At 46.0% G+C, this 20315-nt stretch overlaps 1 protein-coding gene and 1 pseudogene across 3 annotated transcripts in view; both read left to right on the top strand.

The window, feature by feature from the left end:
* PIK3AP1 (phosphoinositide-3-kinase adaptor protein 1) overlaps positions 1-20315 on the top strand; it is a 190138-nt gene that overhangs the window by 91469 nt on the left and 78354 nt on the right. The window lies entirely within an intron of this gene.
* On the top strand, positions 5459-7478 carry LOC131481698 (heterogeneous nuclear ribonucleoproteins A2/B1-like; annotated as a pseudogene).

The following is a 20315-nucleotide window of genomic DNA, read 5'->3' as shown; positions in this document are numbered from 1 at the left end:
GCTAGTCTGTGTTACTAGTTCACCAGTGTCTATGGAGCTTCCAGGAGTGTCTGCCGTAGGTATGGCACTGTACAGGATCCTGTGGAGACTTGATGACAAAGTTGACCAGCCCCTGCCCTCGTGGTTATTTACTTAACATCAAGAGTGTCCATTGATGTGCAGGAGAAGCCAGGGAGTGCCTGTGAATTAGGAAGGGGATCTGACACCTGCTGCGTGCCGTTGATAGTTCCTCACAGCATCAAGTAAGGAATGTTGAGTGTCCTGCATGTCTGTCTCAGGACTGAGACTGAAAAGCCAGACCTGTAGTCACATACGTTAGACATGGGACTGCTTAATGGAAGCTCAGAATAGTGATCAGATCTGTCTGATGTGTCAGAGTAGGTTTATTTAAGCAGTCAGTTTTAAAGAAAATGATTTATTCAGAGGCAAGGAAACAGATAGAATTCCCATTTTCTGATTTACTCCTCAAATGCTTATGATGTCTAGCTGAAGCTGGCCTGGGCTAAAGCCGGGAACTAGGAACTCAATCCAAGTCTCATGTGTGGATGTCAGGGAGCCGATTACTTGATCCATAACCTGATGCTTTCCAAGGTGTGCAGAGGCAGGAGGCTGGAGGCAGAAGCAGAGGCAGGACCCAAACTAGGCAGTCTGACATGGGGTGTGGGCATCCGGGTTAGTGTCCTCAACACTGTGTCAAACACATTCAACATCCAAGTTAGCATTTTGCTTCTTAAATTTGGAGACAACAGTGATGCTGATGTGTGTTCCGGCCTGCAGAGCCAGTAATGAGGACAAGGCGAGGGTTTGGGGATGAGGCACTGACAGGAGACCAGTGATGGTGGAAGTCTGTCTCTAGCCTCTCTTTATTACTCCTTATATACTCTTTCCCCCAAGGCTTTTAATAGAACAATAGGATGCCAATGAGTCTGATTAGACCAGGTGCTTTTAGCCGCAAACCCATTTCCTGTAGTGCTCAGCTTAACGAGTGCTAATCAACTCCTTAGCCCACAACAGATGTATTAATCTGTGCATACAATTTCCTTTTTATGATTATTATTATTTTTATTATATTTTTGACAATCTTTGCATAGTTAATTAGGGTAAAAAGGTTCAAGGGCTATAGGAAAGTGGGTAAGACCATTATTTCCACATTGTTTCCTTCATGTATCTGAGGTAAAGGGGGATATTAAGGGAGAAGCCCCACAAAGTCTCCCACCCCAGGTCCCTGATGTGGGGCATGCTCCGAGATTCCTGCTCAAGTGGTTTTGATAGTTCAGCAGTTATGAATTGCTGCCAATCTCGCCATTCCAAGCACGATGAAGTCCTGTAGAATCCACTGATTGACATAGTCCATCATAGAGTCTCCATTTGCCCAGTTTTTCACTGCCAACATATAGCTGAGGTGGTTGATTGACTTGTTCTGTCCTCTGTCTTTTCATGGTTAGGGTTCTGAGGCCGGCAGTTCGATTGGGGAGATCCCCAAAGAATCTTTGTCTGAGGTGTTCCCAGACCAGATTCTTGCATGTTCTAGCAAGTACAGGGCCTGGCACAGTCCATCACCCAAATCAGCTGGTGGTTGCAATCGCTGGTCGGTTCTGTTTCCAGCCCTGTCTTTCACTGGAACCAATGGATGTTGCAGTCCAGCCTGGTTCTGCCCAGCACACACTAGGCCCTCACATAAACCAGTGGGAGCTGCAGCCTAGTTGGAGTGAGCTACAATAACCCCCACACCCTGCCCACTACCCTGGTTTGCCAGTATGTGTAGCAGACTAGTCCAGTCTGTCCCACATCCCATTTGGCTCTCATAAATGTCAATGGGTATTAAAGCCTAGTTCCATCTAATCAGCTCAACTATCCAGTCCACACACATGCTGTTGGGTGCCTCTCTGTCTATCCACCCCAGCTCCTGTCCTGGTTTTTGTGCTCTCCCGTGGGAGTGGTAACCCAAGAGGGAGGAGCACACCATTTCCCTTCTAGGCCACTGCCATTCCCGGATTATGCATGGATTATGGTTCTGTGGTTAAACTTGACAGAATTAGCCCCTAGTGCCAGCTTCTGCCAGCTGATGCTGTGGCTAAGCCCAAACAACCCTCACCCACTCTAATTTTGTTTGGACCATTAGGAGCAATCAGCCCAGCCTGGCTTTTCCCTGATCTAGTTCAATGGGGCCCACAGGTGTTGTAGCCCTGCTTGGTCTGGTCTGCACCCATCCCAGCTCACGCTCTCCAGTGGGAGTAGCTGTCCAGCAGGGAGCACCCCCATATTCCCCCTGCCAACTCCGCCCCCTCCCTTCCTGGTTCTCACGTGTGCTGGTTGGGCGCTGCGGTCACATCCGGTACAGGTAACCTCACCTTGGCCTTCCCTAATGTGCACTGATTTTTTGTCATGACCGAACCTGGCTCGACCCACACTCTGTTCTGGTGCTCGGATTCGCCAGTGGATGACGTGAACTGATTCAAGTCGTTGTGGCCACTTGGGGAGTAAACCATTGGACAGAGGATTTTCCTCTCTGTCTCTCCTCCTCTCTGTATATCTGCCTTTCCAATAAAAATAAATGAATCTTTCAAAAATAATAAAAAACAGATTTTAAGATTACTTTGCTAAATAGTGTTGCATTTGTAGCTTATTGTGAAAAAATCCTAAATCTGGGAGTGATCAAACAAAAAAATAGGACTTGATGGATGAGAATACAAACCAAGATTAAGCAAGCAAATGTTTAAATGGGAACCAATTTTGTAAGTGAACATTTGTGTTGGTAAATATTTTACATTAGAAAAACTTTGGTTTCCTAATGTTGTTGTAACTAGGGCAACTTTAAAAGGAACACTCAGAAAACGGTAAGAATGTCAGAGCTGAAGCCACTAACATAAATTCAGAGTCATATCACCAAGCAAAGAACAGAGGGAATGGATATCGTGGCACACTGGTAGTACATGCCCTTGGTAGACCAGTTGGGAATTCTGCTATGATGGAATCTCCACACTAATAGGTAACCTTTAACTACGTTGCATTACAGAGGTCCCACACCTCACCTCCCACTGTTCAACTGTAGTGCAGCAAAGGGAGAGGCCAGGTTTTCATAGTTCACATGAAAAAGCACTGCGGGTTGAGGGGACACCAGCTGGGGAAGTCTCAGCAGGGTGCTCACTGCTCCCAGAGGCACTCTTTGCTACCTTTCAGACCTCACACAGATGGGAAGAAGCAGCGTCCCTTCTGGTGCTACCACACAGACTCCAGTTTCACATGCAGAGGAGCTGTTTGGAGGAGGCAGGGGCGTGGGGAGTTTGGGAGGTTGGGGAAGGTACAGAATAGCTAGGACTGTCTCTGCATTGAGTTCTTTTTTTTTTTTTTTAAGATTTATTTATTTTTATTACAAAGTCAGATATACAGAGAGGAGGAGAGACAGAGAGGAAGATCTTCCGTCCTTTGATTCACTCCCCAAATGAGCTGCAACGGCCGGTGCGCGCCAATCCGAAGCTGGGAACCAGGAACCTCTTCTGGGTCTCCCACGCGGGTGCAGGGTCCCAAAGCTTTGGGCCGTCCTCGACTGCTTTCCCAGGCCACAAGCAGGGAGCTGGATGGGAAGTGGAGCTGCCGGGACCAGAACCGGCGCCCATATGGGATCCCGGGGCGTTCAAGGCGAGGACTTTAGCCGCTAGGCCACGCCGCCGGGCCCTGCATTGAGTTCTAATTAGAGGGTGAAAATATGGCTCCGCATTTGCTTACTCCTTTTTCTTTTCATGTTTAGTTTTTCTTTTTTTTTTCCAGTTTGCAATTTTTATTTATTTTTTAAAAATAATCTTACTTAGTTGATTATGGCACAAAGGGTCAAGGGCTGCTGGAAAGTGGGTAATACCATTGTTTCCACACTAATATTTTTTCCCCTGTATCTGGGGTCAGGGGAGAAACAAAGGGAAAAGCCCCACCCAACCTCCCACCCATCCCCAGTCCTCGATGTGAGGCACACTCTAAGGGTTCTGTTCAAGCAGTTTTGATAGTTCAGCAGGTCTGAATTGCTGCCAATCTCGCCATCCCAAGCACGATGAAACTCTCTAGAATCCACTGGCTGACATAGTCTCTTCATGGTTGGGGTTCTGAGATCAGCAGTTTAGTTGGAGGGATCTCCAAAGAAACTTCATTTGAAATGATCCCAAACCTGATTCTTGTGTGAGTTTGCCAGTACAGGGTCTGGCACAGTCCGTCTCCCCAGTCTGCTTATGTACATGCTGGTCGTTGCAATTGCTGGGTCAGTTCTGTTTCCAGCCCTGTCTTCCACTTGAACCAATGGGTGTTGTAATCCTGCTCGATCCTACCCACTTCATACTCGGCCCTCACATAAACCAGTGGGAGCTGCAGCCTAGTTGGGGCAACCCCCCCCCTAACCCCACCAGGCCTGCTCCCCACCCTGGTTCCCATGCATGTCAGTATGTACCGCAGGGTTGTTTAGTCTGTCCACTTCCCATTTAGCTCTCGCACTTCTCAATGGGCATTGAAGCCTAGTTCAACCCAACCAACCTACTATCCTACCCACATACATACTGGCAGGTGCCTTTCTGTCTACCCTCCCCAGCCCCTGTCCTGGTTTTTGTGCTCTTCAGTGGAAGTGGTTAACCCAAGAGGGAGGTGTCCACTACCTCCCTACTAGGCCTTTCCAACTTCCAGATTATGTATTCTCCAGGTGGTTCTGGGATTTAACTTAACAGAATTAGCCCCCAGTGCCAGCCTCTGCCATCAGAATCTGTGGCAAAGTCCAACCAACCCTCACCCACTCTAATTTTTGCTTGCACAAGTCGGAACAGTCAGCCCAATCTGGCCCTTCCTCAATCTAGCTCACATGAGGCCCACAGGTGTTGTAGCCCTGCTTGGTCTGGTCTGCCCCCATCCTAACTCATGCTCTCCGATGGGAGTGGTTGTCCAGCAGGGGAGCCCACATTCTCTTGCCGGCTTTGCCCCCTCCCCCCGGTTTACACATGTGCTGTTTGGGCACTGCAACCACATCTGGTACGGATTACCTCACTTGGCATTCCTTAATGTGCACTGGTATGTGTTGCGACTAAAACTGGCCTGACCCACACTCTATGTTGGTGCTCGGATTTGCCTGCGGTTGATGTGAACGGGTTCAGCCTGGTCTGCCCCCACCTATGCCATATGTATGATGGTGGTATCTTCCTCTGGCTTGGTCTGGGTTGATCCATATTGTGTTTGCTCCTAAGAAGAGAACTTTAGCTTTGGACAGGGCAAGATTGCAGTTGAACTTTGGGAGTACTTGGAGCCAAGGCCTTGGACACCACAGCTTGCTATCATTTCTGTGTCTCTGAATATGAGTCTTGTTTTCTAAGACGAGTTATCTCTAGCAAGGAAAAGCAGAGCCTAAGAAGCTCCCATACTGCCTTTATTCCAAGTCTAGCCCTGGGGGGAACTCATCCTTGTTCTCTTTGCCCCCAAATTCAGGCATCTCAGAGGTGGTGTCATTAATTGAAGTTGGATCAGATTCCTAACTCTAACCCAATCAATTACCTGTGGGCAGGGCACTGGAGGATCACAGAGGTCCATTTTTGTAGCCTGGGCTGTGGGATTTCAAAAAACTGCAGTACTTTCATTCAACCTCCATGTTAGAGACAAAAACCCAGGCCTTCAGTGCTGAACTTGGCATTTCATCCACTGTGCTTTGCTAACTTCCCAGAGAATACCAGGGAAAGGAATGATGATAGCCTTCAGACATTTGAAGGACTGTGACGGGTAGTAAAACACTGTTGGAGAATGCTCTGAAGGGCAGATTAGGATTCCTGGATAGTGGTAATTGGCCAGCTTAAGGGATAATGCTAACAACAGCATAGCAGGTGCCCGAGGAAGTGGTGGCCAAAGCCCCTATCATTGGAAGCCTGCTGGTCAAGTTGGTGAAAGTCTGCCAAAGATGCTGAAGAAGAATTCCCCAAGACTGCTTCTGAGCTGGTGACATGGACAACTAAAAGCCCAGGTCCTACAGGTTCTCACTGGTTCCTTCTTGCTTCCTTCTCAGTAAGGTAAATGGGATGTGGACCAACTAACAACTGTGCTAAGCACCCAGCCTGAGATTACTGCTTTCTTGCAGGGAAGAGGTGATGGATGGATGTGCGGGATGACCAAAGGCCAGATGAGTAGATAGATGGAAGGGACAGCTTCTGAAGGGTGAGAAGCAGGCAGAACTAGCAAGACTTGGGACATAGTTGCAGGCCAGAAAAAGAAAGCAGTCCAACAGGAGGGTTCAGTTCACAAAGGTGAAAGTTGGCACAGAAATATGCATTGGTGGGAGTGGGGGTAAAGTTTTAGAAAAGCAACAGCAGCAGCAGTTCCAATAGCAGTAGCAGTGGCCCTGGGCCCAGGGCTGGAGGTGCTCTCAGGGTGTGTTTGTGTGTGTTTCTGGGGCAGCAGGAGTTCTGCATAGGGCACCAGGAAAAGTCGAACTCGTGTTCACCCACAGAGATCTTTCTCATCTTGCTTGACTGTGGGCAATTGGCGTGAAGCAACTGAGTCCGTGATGGAGAGAGAAAAGGAGCAATTCTGTAAACACTTTATTGGTGGCTTAAGCTTGAAACCACAGAAGGAAGCTTGAGGAACTACTATGAGCAGTGGGGAAAACTTAAAGATTGTGTGGTAATGAGGGATCCTGTAAGCAGAAGATCAAGATTTGGTTTTGTAACTTTCTCAACCATGGCTGAGGTTGATGCTGCCATGGCTGCAAGACCTCATTCAGTTGACAGGACAGTGGTAAATAAATCTTAAAAAAAAAATAAAAGAAGGCACTGAGGAACTTCACCTTAGAGATTACTTTGAAGAATAGGGGACAGATTATTATTGAAATAATCACTGATAGGCAATCTGGAAAGAAAAGAGGCTGTAGCTTTGTTGCTTTTGATGATCTTGATCCTCTGGATTAAATTGTGTTGCAAAAATACCATATTATCAATGGTCATAATGCAGAAGTAAGAAAGGCTTTGTCTAGGAAGTTCAAAAGTTCTAGGAGTAGAGGAAGAGGTAACTTTGGTTTTGGAGATTCATGTGGTGATGGTGGAAATTTTGGACCAGAAGCAGGAAGTAATTTTAGATCTGGTGGATACGGAAGTGAATGTGGATTTGGAGATGGCTATAACAGGTATGGAAGAAGACCTGAAGGTGGTAATTTTGGAGGTAGCCCTGGTTTTGGAGGAGGAGAAGGAGGAGAAGGGGCTGGAAGACTTGGATAGGCAGCCAGGATGGGGGCTACAAAGGTGCAGTGCTTATAACACCAATAGAGGAAGAAATTATGGAAGTGGAAATTACAATGATTTGGGAAATTATAAGCAACAATCTTCTAACTACAGCCCGATGAATAGTGGAAACATTGGTCATAGCAGGACATGGGGGACTGTATGGTGGAAGAATTTATGGTCCAGGTGGCACTAGAAGAAGTGGGGGGGATGGTGGGAGGAGCCGATATTGAGTTGCTTCTATTTCACATATGCTTCATTGTATAAATAGGAGAGGATGAGAGCCTGGAGCAAACAGGACAACTTCAGGTTAGTGAAATAACAAATGTTAAGGAAGTTCTTACCTCAGTCTTGCATAAATATTCAGTGAGATGGCAGAAGACACCATAGAAGATGCAGAGAGCCATTCTGTAAATGAATTGGATTATTTAATAAGATTCTGTTACTGTGGAGAAAGGACTGTTAAAAACATACCTTTGATACAGTTTCTTAGCTTTTAAATTGTTGTTTCTTTCTAGTGATCTTTGTAAGAGCAGAAGCATTCTTCCTTTGAGAATGTTAAATTTGTAAGTTTCAGGTGACATGTGAAACCTTTTTATGCATTGTTCTTAAAGTTTTGAAAAGCTATTAGCCAGGATCATGGTGTAATAAGATGTCATGTTTTTCCGTTAAAAAATTGTAAGTGTTTATATGGAGTTAAGAAGTTGTTGTACATTTATGATTTGATAAAATAAAATCTAGGGCCCCGTGTGATGGTCTTAACAGCTAAAGTCCTCGCCTTGAACGCGCCGGGATCCCATATGGGCAAAGGTTCTAATCCCAGCAGCTCCACTTTCCATCCACCTCCCTGCTTGTGGCCTGGGAAAGCAGTCGAGGATGGCCCAATGCCTTGGGACCCTGCACCAGTGTGGGAGACCTGGAGGAAGAGTCCTTGGGCTCCTGGCTCTGGATCGGCTCAGCTTCTGCCGTAACAGCAGCTTGGGGAGTGAATCAAAGGACGGAAGATCTTCCTCTCTGTCTCTCCTCTCTGTGTATCTGAGTTTCCAATAAAAAACAAACCTTACAAAAAAAATCTAAAGGAAAAAAAAGAGAGAGTTACCTGCTATGAAGCTGGCAGGCATACAGAATCAGGAAATAATAATGTGGATCCAGTGCCCTGGTGTAGTAAAGCTTCCGCCTACAGTGCCGGTCTTCCATGTGGGCATCTGTTTGAGTCCACTTCCAATCCAGTTCTCTGCTTATGGCCTGGGAAAGCAGCAGAGGATGACTCAAGTCCTTGGGTCCTTGTATTCACATGTAAGACCCAGAACAAAGTCCTGGCTCCTGGCTTTGGATCGGCTCAGCTTCAGCTGTTTGAGGGGCCATTTGAGAAGTGAACCAGTGGATGGGAGATCTCTCTCTCGCCCTTTCAACTTCTCCTTGCCTCTTTAAATCCACATTGCAAATAAAAATAAAATTTAAAAAACATTTTAAAAGGAGAGAAAATAAGAAAACATGTTTGACACGATGAGAAGTTGAAAACCTGGCAGAGGAGATAGCACTGAACTAGAGGGTTAGCTTTCAGAGGCATTGGTGGGAATGCAGGGAAAGACATCCCAGCACAAGTCAGCCACCTGGGCAAGGCAAAGGGGCCGAGAAACATAGGGTATGTTTGCATTTGGTTTGAGGTGTAATCTGGGAGGTCTGGTGGGAACAACAATCATAAAGATCCTACTGAGTTTGTAGGAGAAGGACCTTCAGAATCAAGTGGTAAACCTTACTTGTTTGTTAACTGGGGCAGGAGTATGACCAAACGGGCCTGTGAAAGAGTCCAGCCAAAGGACTGACCTGTGTTTTTGGGGCAGGTTGCTCTTATCATTGGTTGGATAGGTCCTCCTTAAGTGAATAATGGGTGAGGTAATGCATGTGTTAATCAGCCTGATCTGTCCAGTCCACAATGTATATATATTTCAAAACACCATTTTGTACATGATAAATATATGCAATATTTGTCTGTCAGCTAATGATTAATTAATTAAAAAGTATATGCAGAGTGGGGCATTGTGGCTCAATGGACTAAGCTGTCTTGGGATACCTGTGTGCTATGTTGGGCTGGCTTCTGATTCAGCTTCTTGCTCCTACACTCTCTGGAAGGCAGCAGGTGAGGGTTCAAGTATTTGGATCCCTGATGCCCCAGGGAGATGTAGATAGAGTTTTTCACTCCTGGCACAGCCTGATCCCTGCCCCCCTGTGCCCCCCACCCCTGCTGCTGTAGGCATTTGGAGAGTTAATCAGTAGGTGGAAGATATGTTTCTCTCTCTCCCAATCTTTCTCATTCTGCTTTTTTCTAATTAAAAAATTAAAAAAACATTCTTTAAAAGGACCAAATGGGACCCATATTCCACAGAGACTTCTCTGGTGAGATATTATAGAACATTTCTGTGGCTTTGTGAGACAGTGTCAAGTGCTCAGTCCTCTGACACCCTTGCTGTCTGACTGCTATGACCTACCCCCTTGACTGTCCATCTTGGTGGACTTTAGAGAGCTTTGGTGCAATTCACAGAACTAAAGAGATCTGTTTGCAAGGTGCAGAAGGAAGAGGGGGTGATGAAGGCAGTAACTTCTGACGATATGGCCAGGGCTCTGCCACGAGCGTGCATTTTCTGCCTCACAGGTCAGAGTGGATCCATTTGGGATCCATGTAGAGTTGTGTTTTGTGAATCCAGTTGGTTTTGGTTGGGTTCTAGATAGTGTGTGGAAGAGGTGTGACACACAATTACACGTCTCCTTCCTGGACTCCAGCTGAGAGGGAGGTCAGGGTGCCCCGTCATCCTGCTCAGCAGCCACACAGTGCTGGGGGTTGACCAGAGGAGTGTGGAAGCTGCGGGTGCTGCTGTGGGTGCTTCTGTGCATGCTGCACAATGCCTTAGGTTCTGAGAAGGTGGAGTCATTTTGTCTACTCTTTATCACATGGTCCAAGTCCTTCTAATTTGTTATTCAAAAAATTTCTATTTCTTTTAATTTAATTTGAAAGGCAGAGTGAGTGAACAAGCACACGTGTGCGTGTGTGCATAAGAGAGCAATCAGATATCTTCTGGTTCATTCCGTAAAGGCCCTCAATGGCCTAGCCCAAGCAGAAAGTGTGGAACTCCATCTGGATCTCCCACATGGCTGTCAGGGACCCAAGCACTTGAGTCATCATCTGCTGTGTCCAGTAGTGTGCATTAGCAGGACTCTGGATGGGAAGTGGAGGGCCTGGGACTTGAAACAGGCACAGACATGAAATGTAGGAGTCGCAAGCAATGACTTAACTGCTGAGGCAAACAGCAGCCCCCAGTGTCCTCCTGATCTGAACTCCAGTGTCCAAGATGTCTCCTTTCTCTGGACTCCCTACAACTCATTTGCGACATCCACAGGTAGCTCATGTCTCACCATTTCCTGTGAATCCCCTAGGTGTGCTTTTGTTCTGTGGGACTCCATCAGCCTGGGCTGGCTGGTGCATACTCTTGGGGACTTTTGCAAATGCTCCTTGGTTGGTTGGCTGTTTGGCTGGAGACTTGGAATGCAAATATAATTACTTTTCTGCAGAAGCAGCTTTAGAACAGATGATTAAGTTTCTGCATAGAGTCATAATCAATATCCGTCACAAAGGTGTACTGCTGCTTCCATCCTGAATTGCTGAGGAGAAAAAAAAAAACTGCTCTCAGAACACTCATGAGCTAAATAAAGAACTAAATGCAGTTGCATATTTGCTTCAAGTGATCTTGCTGTCTTCCCATTAATTTATATTTATTAAACACCCACACAGGGACTTGACTGAGGGCCAGTGCTGTATTCTGCACAGCCAAGAGACCACAGGTTGTGCAGCAACCCCAGACCCCATCACCTCGAATAGGGAGCCAGGGCAGCAGATGAGCATCTGTCCATTCTTAGCTGGTGTCAGTATCTGAGGTGGACTCAAAGGGCTGAGCACGAGTTGTATCCTAGCTGGCATCCTGTGCCAGGGCCTGTTGTCGAAACTAAATCCCTAGTCCCTTGCTGTCTCCTGGGTCAGGACACAGGTGCAGACATGGAAGTCAGAGGGCTCTGGGCATGAAGGGACTCAGTCAGTTGAAGCAGCAAGTCCAAGTGTCAGACAGGCAGCCCAGGCCGCTCATGTGGATGCTGAGGCAAGGCTCTCTGAGGCTCCATTTCAGTGCTCTGAGCAGGTGGAGGGAAAATTCTCATCTCCTCAAGCTGCAGGAAATGGGGCTGGAATGGGGACAGGAGCCCGAGGCCCTCTCTCTCACTACCTCCACCTTCACCAGGGCTGCGCCAGCTTTATCAGCATCTGTCTGCTCAGCTTGTCCTCTGCTACGTGTTCTCAGGGCAACTGGTTGGGTGTTAAGTCCTAAGCACTTCTTTGTTGCAGAAATGATTTACTTTATGATAATCTATTTTTCAGTTCTAAAAGTATTTATTGCAGTCATCAAAAAAAGGAATGTGTGCTTGTTATGAAAATATTTTGTAACAGGAGACTATAGTGGAAAAAATGCAGCTGTTTAGTTGTGAACTCTGGTCTTCCGCAGAGGTGCTCTCAGCAGGGGATTAGCGTGCAAACATCTGTCTATCCGTTTTGGCAGATTTGTGGCACACACACTGAAAGAACCACGTTTTCTTTGCAGATAGAATCACTATTATTCAGCAACTTGATTTTAAAAACAGTTCTTTTCTGTAATTTTAAACACATGTATGTGACATTTTTGTAACTTGCTTTCGTCTTCATTTATATCTACCTTTTAAAAATATTTATTTGAAGAGTAGAGCAATAGAGAGAGGGAGAGGGTGCGAGAGGGAGGGAGGCAGGGAGGGAAGAAGGGGGAGACAGAGAGAGAGGAAGAGAGAGAGAGAGAGAGAGAGAGAGAGAGAGCTCGCGTGCGTTTGCATCTGCTGGTTTATTCTCCAAATGGCTGCCATGGTTGGGGCTCAGCCAGGCTGAAGCCAGGAGCCTGAACTCCATCTGGGTCTCCTACATATGTTTGTGGCAGGGGCTGTAACACTTGTACCACCTTCTTTTGCCTTCCTGGTTTGTTGGCAGGTGCACTGGGAGCTCAGCAGGCAGGTTGAAAAGCAGCTCTCTGATATAGGATGCAGGCATCTCAAACAGTAGTGTAACCTTCTGCATCACAGCACCCACCCTGACAGCTGTCTTCTGACTGATCCTCTTGTTTCCATGTCATACCTCTCCAACCCATCCTCCACCAGGCTGCCGGAAATGTTTTTTAAAATCCGAATGAGGAATCATTAACTAGGAGATCAAGTCCAGATTCCTTAATATGACTGTTCAATGCTCTTTACCATCTTGCCCTTGTGAAGTTGTGTAGAAACTTCCTTCCCATGGAAGGGACTCATATACACTCCAATGAATTCATTTTATTTTATTTTTATTTGAAAGGCAGAGTTACAGAGAGTAGGAGAAAGAGATCAATCTTCCATCTGCTGGTTCATACCCCAAATGCCTCAACAGCTGGAGTTGATCCAGTCACAAGCCAAGAGCCTCCCTTGGGTTCCCTATATGGATGCAGGGACCCAAGAGCTTGGGCCATCCTTTGCTGCTTTTCCAGGCCACAAGTAGGGAGCTGGATCAGAAACTGGGACACTAACCAGTACCCATGTGGGATGTCAGCACTTGCAGCCAAAGAATTAGCCTATTTACCATGTCATAGTTCCAGCATCTCCTAATTTTTTACTGATATATCCTGAAGGCTTCCTCTCAGATTCTAAGATGTCCTTTCTCAGGCATGGAGATGGCACCGGTTCTAGAAGGCTCACCTGGCTGTCCTTTTTGATAGTGAACATACCAGGCTTTGTGCTGCTGTTGACCCTTCTCTTTACATTGCAGTTATTATTACCCTTAGGTTCCCTTGGCCCCAAAGACTGTGAGATCCATAGGGATTGAAGTAAGGCTAACTGAGAGCAATTGCCCATGAGCTAAGATAAAAACCAAGCTGTAAAGCCCCAAATATCCAGCTGGCTCCTGCCTGTGTCTAGCTCAGTGCCTGGCAGGTAGAAAATACTGAGTCCATTTTTTCCCAGGGATGTGTGTCAGGGGTGACAGTTCCCTCTGTGATGGGGACAGGAGGAGATGCAGTTCGCCTTATGGGAGATATAAGGGCCTTCACCTGTAGTCAGCCCAGCTATAGAGACGGCATGGGGGCCAAAGGCAGAAAATGATGGTCAGTATCCTTTCTTCCTGAACCCCAAATAGCCTGCCTCTGTGCCTCCTACCCACATGGTCCCAGAATGTGCGAGACTTAGGGGTGCTTAGTTCTTCTTATTGAGAGGCTTATTGAATCTGATGAACGCTGGAAGGACCAACCCCCAGACCATGCAGGGAACATTTTAGATATGACCCTGGTCATTTAAGAAGCGTTGAAAAAAATCAAGACATAAATAACCCCCAAGCTGAATTTTGTGGCTTCTGTGGATGTATTTATTTCTGTGTGTTTTTCTCAAAAGCAGTAACTCTATAGTCCTAAGAAGCTCAAAAGCAACATTCTTGTCTTCCTTTGACCTCAAAAGCCACACATCTACATCATTGCCAGCAGGCTGTGCTGGGGTGATTGTGATCTTCCTACTAATCTTTATTTAAAAATGAAGAAGAAGAAGAAGAAGAAGAAAGAAACAAAAAAGCCCAAGAACTCTGGTGTTGGTGGCAGTGCATGACTTGGCTAGACTTGTCAATTCATACAGGATTTTAACCTGATTCTCAGCTTGTCCAAATTATCTGGCAGGAGCAGGCTTTTGGAGCGAAGTTAAGACTCTGCCTGGAATATCTACATCCCATATCCATGTTTGTGGAGTTTTAGTCCTGGTTCTACTCATGATTCCAACTTCCTGCTAATGTGCATCCTGGAAGGCAGATAGCAGGTGTGCCTCATTTAGTTGTTTTTCTTTCACTCATGTGAGACACTTGCGTTGAGTTCCAAGCTCTTGACTTTGGCCTTGCCCAGTCCCAACTGTTGCAGGTGTGTAGGTGTTTGAAAAGTGAACCAGAGGATTGATTCTCTCTCTCTCTCGCTCTCGCTCTCTTTCTCTCTCTCTCCCTCCCTCTCTCAATATCTCTCTTTCTTTCTTGTTATAAAATAAAGAAAGAAATTATTTGGTTTTTTTTTTGAAAATCACTTTGCTTCATATTCTCAGTTTCCACTACAACTGAATTGCCCAGGTCCTGGGATTCTAAATAGCAAGGGAATGACATGTAGAAGAATGATCACAGGGGCTGATGCTATGGCTCAACAGGCTAATCCTCTACCCTCAAATATCAGCATCCCATATGGGAGCCAGTTCATGCTCCAGCTACTCCACTTCCAATCTAATTCCTGCTTATGGCCTTGGAAAGCAGTAGAGGTTGACTCAAAGCCTTGAGATCCTGTACCCATGTGGGAAACCCAGAAGAAGCTCCTGGCTCCTGTCTTCGGATTGGCTCAGCTCCAGCCTTTGCGGCCACTTGGGGAGTGAATCATTGTATGGAAAATCATCCTCTCTATTTCTCCTCCTCTTTGTGTATCTGCCTTTCCAATAAAAATAAAATAAATCTTTTTTTAAAAAGAAAATTGAGGATAGTATGAACTTGGAATTTCTAACAAGACATAGGCTGTGCACAGGTGCACCTACATCTCTTATTGGAGTGCCGGTTTGACTCCTGAGTACAGACTACTGCATGTTTGGATGATGGCTCAAGGGCTAGGCCTTCTGAAATGTATCTTTCTTGCCTTTTTCTAAAGACCCTTCTTGTGGCATTGTGCTCATAGAATGAGAAACGTTAGACTTCTAGGGAGGCCAGCTCTCCCTTTATTTCAGACTTTGAATGAATCCTAAACATTTCAGGGGAACTTCCAGTTGCATGTTGAACAATGAAACCTTGTAGAATTTTTTTTTAACAGGGTGCAGGCATCTTTTGGAAATAACAGAATTACCAGTGCTAGCTTGGAGTGGTTCCAATGGGGCACCACTCCAAGGAGGTTGTCACACTTAGGAACAAGGCTTTGTTTGACTCTGACAATTCCTAGCATGGGGCCAGATGCTCGAGCCTTCAGCGGTATGCAGCCACAGTTGGAGGAATGAAGTGTGTGGTGCTGAGTGACTTAGAAGCCACTTTAAGTTCCTGTTTTTAGAACCTTGTTAACAGTCTGCTTAAATGTACCTTTTCCAAAATAGAGTTTTAATGGTTATCTTTTGAATAGCTTGGATTTGCAATTGAAGAGAAAAACAGCTTTTTTTTTTTTAGTTAAAAAAAATGATGTTGGATCAGAGGGGAAGAAGTTGTATCTATTTCTGTGTGATGGTTGCTATGGTGATGATTCAATGTAAATTTAAGTTTATGTAAAAAATCCTGCTAAGGTTTCGATTAGAGGCTAGAGGCCAATCTTGGTATAGTTTGGTAAAGTGACTAAAAAAGCATCTCCCAGTGGGGGTGGGAGAAGAAGGTCACCTCATACTCCCCTTCACCTTGTGTGTCCCGTTGTAGACCAACCAAACAGTAGTTTACTTTGAAACTGGAGTTGTTTCCAAACTGTACTTCCATATGCCAGCTTTAAGGAGACATTTGGCTTTTGGGAAAGGAAATTCAAACACCAGAGGTAAGAGCAAGGCTGAGTATCTTCCCAGACCCTCCAGCCTTTGAGCACTTGCGCTTACCAGCAGAAGGAAAGACGCCAACAAGGGTGCTAGTTACATCAAGTTACCCTAAGCTTGGTGTAGCCAAGTACAGTCTTTTTCTTGGATTAAAGGATTTAATGTAAGAAAGAACAGTCTAAAAATCAGGAATAGGGGATCTGATTATGGACAAGTGCTTGTTTATTCATTCTTGCTATAGGGATACCTACTTAATTTTTTAGTTTTTGTATGTAATTGCTTTAACGGTACACACTCCTCGCTTTCGCTCTCTGTTTATAGACAGATACATACTTTAAAAACCTTACAGAAATTGGAATTAAAAGATGAGTTTACTTTGATGTAAAATCTTTCAGAAATGCATGCATCCTTTCTAATATTCATTGTTACGAATTTTGGAAGTAGCCTCAGGCATGCATTTTTTGTGAATATTTATAAAAGACAGTAAGAGTAAGCAAGTATGCCAGTTTCTTTCCATTAATCACATGCATAGCAACCTGAGTCTTTTAAGTCCCTGTGTGAAATGCAAGTTATGGCTGACCACCTGGCAATTGCAGACTGAAGACAGGCCTCGTCAATCTCTGATGTGGGCACCCAGGATCATTTAAAAATTTTTTTAAAGATTTATTTATTTTTATCGGAAAGGCGGATTTATGGAGAAAAGGAGAGACAGAAATATCTTTCATCTACTGGTTCAGCCCCCAAATGGCCACAATGGCCAGGGCTGAGCCAATCTGAAGCCAGGAACCAGGAGCTTCTTCTGAGCTTACTACGTAGGTATAGTGTCCTAAGCACTTGCCATCCTCGACTGCTTTCTCAGGCCACAAGCAGGGAGCTGGATGGAAAATGGAGCAGCCTGGACATGAACCAGTGCCCATATGAGATCATAGCACATATAAGGCGAGAATTTAACCAATGAGCCGTCAAGCTGGGCCTGGGATCATTTTTAATATCCCAGATACAGTTGCTGCCACCTATGTCCTAAGTAAAATCAGGAGGTAGCTGAATGTGCGTTTTGATACTCTTCTCAGTACTCTTTAACTTTCACCTCTGTTAAAGCTTGTCTTCTGCACAGTAGTCCCCTGGTTGAACATCTTCATTTTTAGAACCACCCAATCTGACTGGGATCACCGTATTTAAAGCCTAGTTTCTGTCCAATTAGAAGTGCCCGTGTTTCCATAATGATCTTTGTTCCTGACACCCCATCAAACCAGTAAAAATCACCCTTCCACAGAGACTGATGTCAGCCTAACACCGTCAGGGAACTGGGGAGCTTGGAGGAGGTGGGGAGGATGCGGTCCGGGGTTTCCTGTCCAGTCTTGCTCTAACTTGAAGGTGTACACAGTACACTTCAGACTCTCAGGGCTGAAGGGGGCCCCCTCACCCCCACGTTCCTCTTTCAAGGCCATAATTCTGAGTACTTCAGCTATCGACTGTATTTGGAGGTAAGGTTTTGAAAGAGACCATTAAAGTAAGATGAGGTCTGAGGCAGTATGACTGTGTCCTTGTAAGAAGCAGTTAGGGAGTGGGCAGGGACACCTATGGAAGAAAGACCTGGTGAGGAAGCAGTGTGAAGCCATCATCTGTAAGTCAAGGACGGAGCTGAGAGGAAACTGACCCTGCTGACACCTTGATCTCCACCTTGCAGTCTCCAGAAGCATAAGGAAATACATTCCAATTGCTTTGAGTCGGTGCCTCCAGTACGTGATATTTTGTTACGATAGCCTGGCATACTAGTGCAGATTTATGGGTGGACAACATTTGCAAGCGATTGAGTAGTTATCACACTGAATGCATTTACCGTCTTGGTCTAGGTCAGTAGGAATGAGCCTAAATTACTCAGGTAAACAAAGACAGTTGAACCAGCTCAGCAAGGCAGAAACTAGTGTGGTATTAACTTGTGATTGTCAGTGCAGGATTTAGAGTCGTCTATTTAAAAAAGCCAAAAACACCAGTAGCAAAATGCTGCCACTAATCGCTGCTACAGTCTAAAGCTATGTTAGTGAAAATGCAGCTCCCAAGTTCTGGAGCTACAATTTCACTGTTATTCTTCCAGGAGTTGTGTTCCATTTGGAGTACCACCTTCTTAGGGAGAAACTGACCATCTGGAATATGCCCTAAGAGAGACCGCAGGGTGTCTGGGAACAGACTGGATGAAGAAGTGGGAGGAGAGGAGTGAGGCTACATTCTGAATGACAGGGGAAGGGAGAGCCCTGGGAGGCAGGTGTGATGGATGTGATGTGGCATTTCCCCATTCCTTCTGCCTGGGTGACTGGGGAGTGAGGGCTGCCTGCCGCTCCCCTGGTGACTGTGTGCAAGCAACAGATGCCAGAGCAGGCCACAGGGAGGACAGAGTTTTCATTCCATGTTCGTGGGGAAATTTTTCTCTTTCCTCAGGGCTTTGTTGTGCCTGGGAACCTGTGACTTCCACAGCCTCTGTGCCACCAGCCTGAACACGAGGTCCTGCTGACAAAGAAACCTGCAGAACCTGAGACCTCAGGGATGTCACTGAGCCCATGCCAGCCAGGGGCCCTGCTTGACTGCAGAGCTTTCTATTCTAGCCATCCATGAGGATCAGGTCCCCTCAGCTGGGACTTGTCTCCCCTGTAGCAGGACTGGCCTTGCAGATCCCATGGGGCTGTACAGAGAGGAGGGGATGACACAGAGTGCACCCCAGTGCCATGAACTCCCTGTGGAGGGAACTCCCATTCCCATAGGACAGGCTTACCCTGTGTCTTGGTCTGTTTTCTACCATATCAGCACCAAGGCCTGGGCCATTTATAGAAGATAAAGGTATTTCTCAGCTCGTGGTCCTGGAGACCAAGTTCTCAAGAGCTCCCAAAGGTCTCAAGGTAGAGGTCCCTAGGCAACACAAAGCATCACTCAGTGATGGGGGTACAGCCAGGAGACAGCCCAACTGACTTGGAGGGAGTGGGTCCACTCTGCAGACACCGGGTGGTGAATCCATTGACCCACTCACATGTGATTGGGCTGAGCTCTGCTGCCCAGTCACCTCTTACAGGCCTCAGCTCTTGTCACCTCCCCATAGGATTGCATTCCAACAGGAATTTGGATAGTGACATTTGAGTCGGAACCTTGGGATTTTTTTTTTTTAAGATTTATTTTTTTTTATTACAAAGTCAGATATACAGAGGAGAAGAGACAGAGGAAGAGCTTCCATCCGGTGATTCACTCCCCAAGTGAAAGCAATGGCTGGTGCTGCGCCGATCCGAAGCCAGGAGCCAGGAACTTCTTCCCAGGTCTCCCACACGGGTACAGTGTCCCAAGGCTTTGGGCCGTCCTCGACTGCTTTCCCAAGCTACAAGCAGGGAGCTGGATGGGAGTGGAGCTGCCGGGATTAGAACCGGCACCCATATAGGATCCCAGCTTGTTCGAGGCGAAAACTTTAGCTGCTAGACCATCACACCAGGCCCAAGGAACCTTGGGATTTAAAACCACAACAACCAACTTTTTAGTGAGTGTAATATTTGCTGAAATGATTCTTTTTTTAAAGATTTATTTTTATTTAAAAGGCAGATTTATAGAAAGAAAGTGAGACATAGATTTTACATCCACAGGTCACTCCCCAAATGTCCACAATGGCTGGAGCTAAACCAGTCTGAAGCCAGGTCTCCCATTGAGGCACAGGGACCTGAGCACTTGACATCCTCTATTGTTTTCCCAGGCTACAAGCAGGGAGCTGGAACGGAAGTAGAGCAGCCAGGACTTGAACCAGCACTCATATGGGATCCCAGCACTTGAAGGTGGGGGATTAGCCTGTAGAGCTACAGCTCTTGTTTTGTATTCCTTTCTTTTCTTTCTTTTTTTCAGATTCTGGTGATTTAAGATTAAAAAAGAATGCTCATTAAGGTGTGAATGACCGTGAAGCTGAACCTTGTGCCTGAACATTTGCATTATCCCCAACAAGATAGCACAGATGAGGTTTTATTAGTAGAATGTGGAGGCGGGGAAGTTTCTGTGCAGGAAGCCCATTCGGGTGCTCCCTGCCTACGCTGCACTCAGTGGACAGCTGTCCTTGTACCCTTCAGAGATGTGTGTCTGGCATGTTTGCTTCTGGAAGGTTGCCAAACCCTGATGAGAAAATAAACTATAATGTGACTTCCAGGCTGGCAAAACATGATATACAATGGCCTGTGATATGGGAAGCAAAGTTCAAAGAACAAGATCTTGGGTTGCTGGGGGGATATAGGTTTGGGGAGCAGAGGGGCGGGGGGTAAAGTGGTCCAGGAGTTCTAGAAGGCAGTTGTCTGCCTGTTTTAACCCGTGCTCCATTTTTACAGACACACACACACACACACACACACATAACTTCCATGGTTCATGTTACAAATTAATGTGGTTTTGTTCTTTTCCAATCATAAAAGTTTAATGTAATGTTGTTTAAGCCTCCAAAGCTAAACCAGTCTGATTTCTCCAGTGTGACCCAACCCACTG

This window comes from Ochotona princeps, chromosome 13, assembly GCF_030435755.1.
Source record: "Ochotona princeps isolate mOchPri1 chromosome 13, mOchPri1.hap1, whole genome shotgun sequence".
In the NCBI taxonomy this organism is placed as follows: domain Eukaryota; kingdom Metazoa; phylum Chordata; class Mammalia; order Lagomorpha; family Ochotonidae; genus Ochotona; species Ochotona princeps.
The sequence above is the reverse complement of the archived record's forward strand: the minus strand, read 5'-3'. Positions and strand labels throughout refer to the sequence as shown.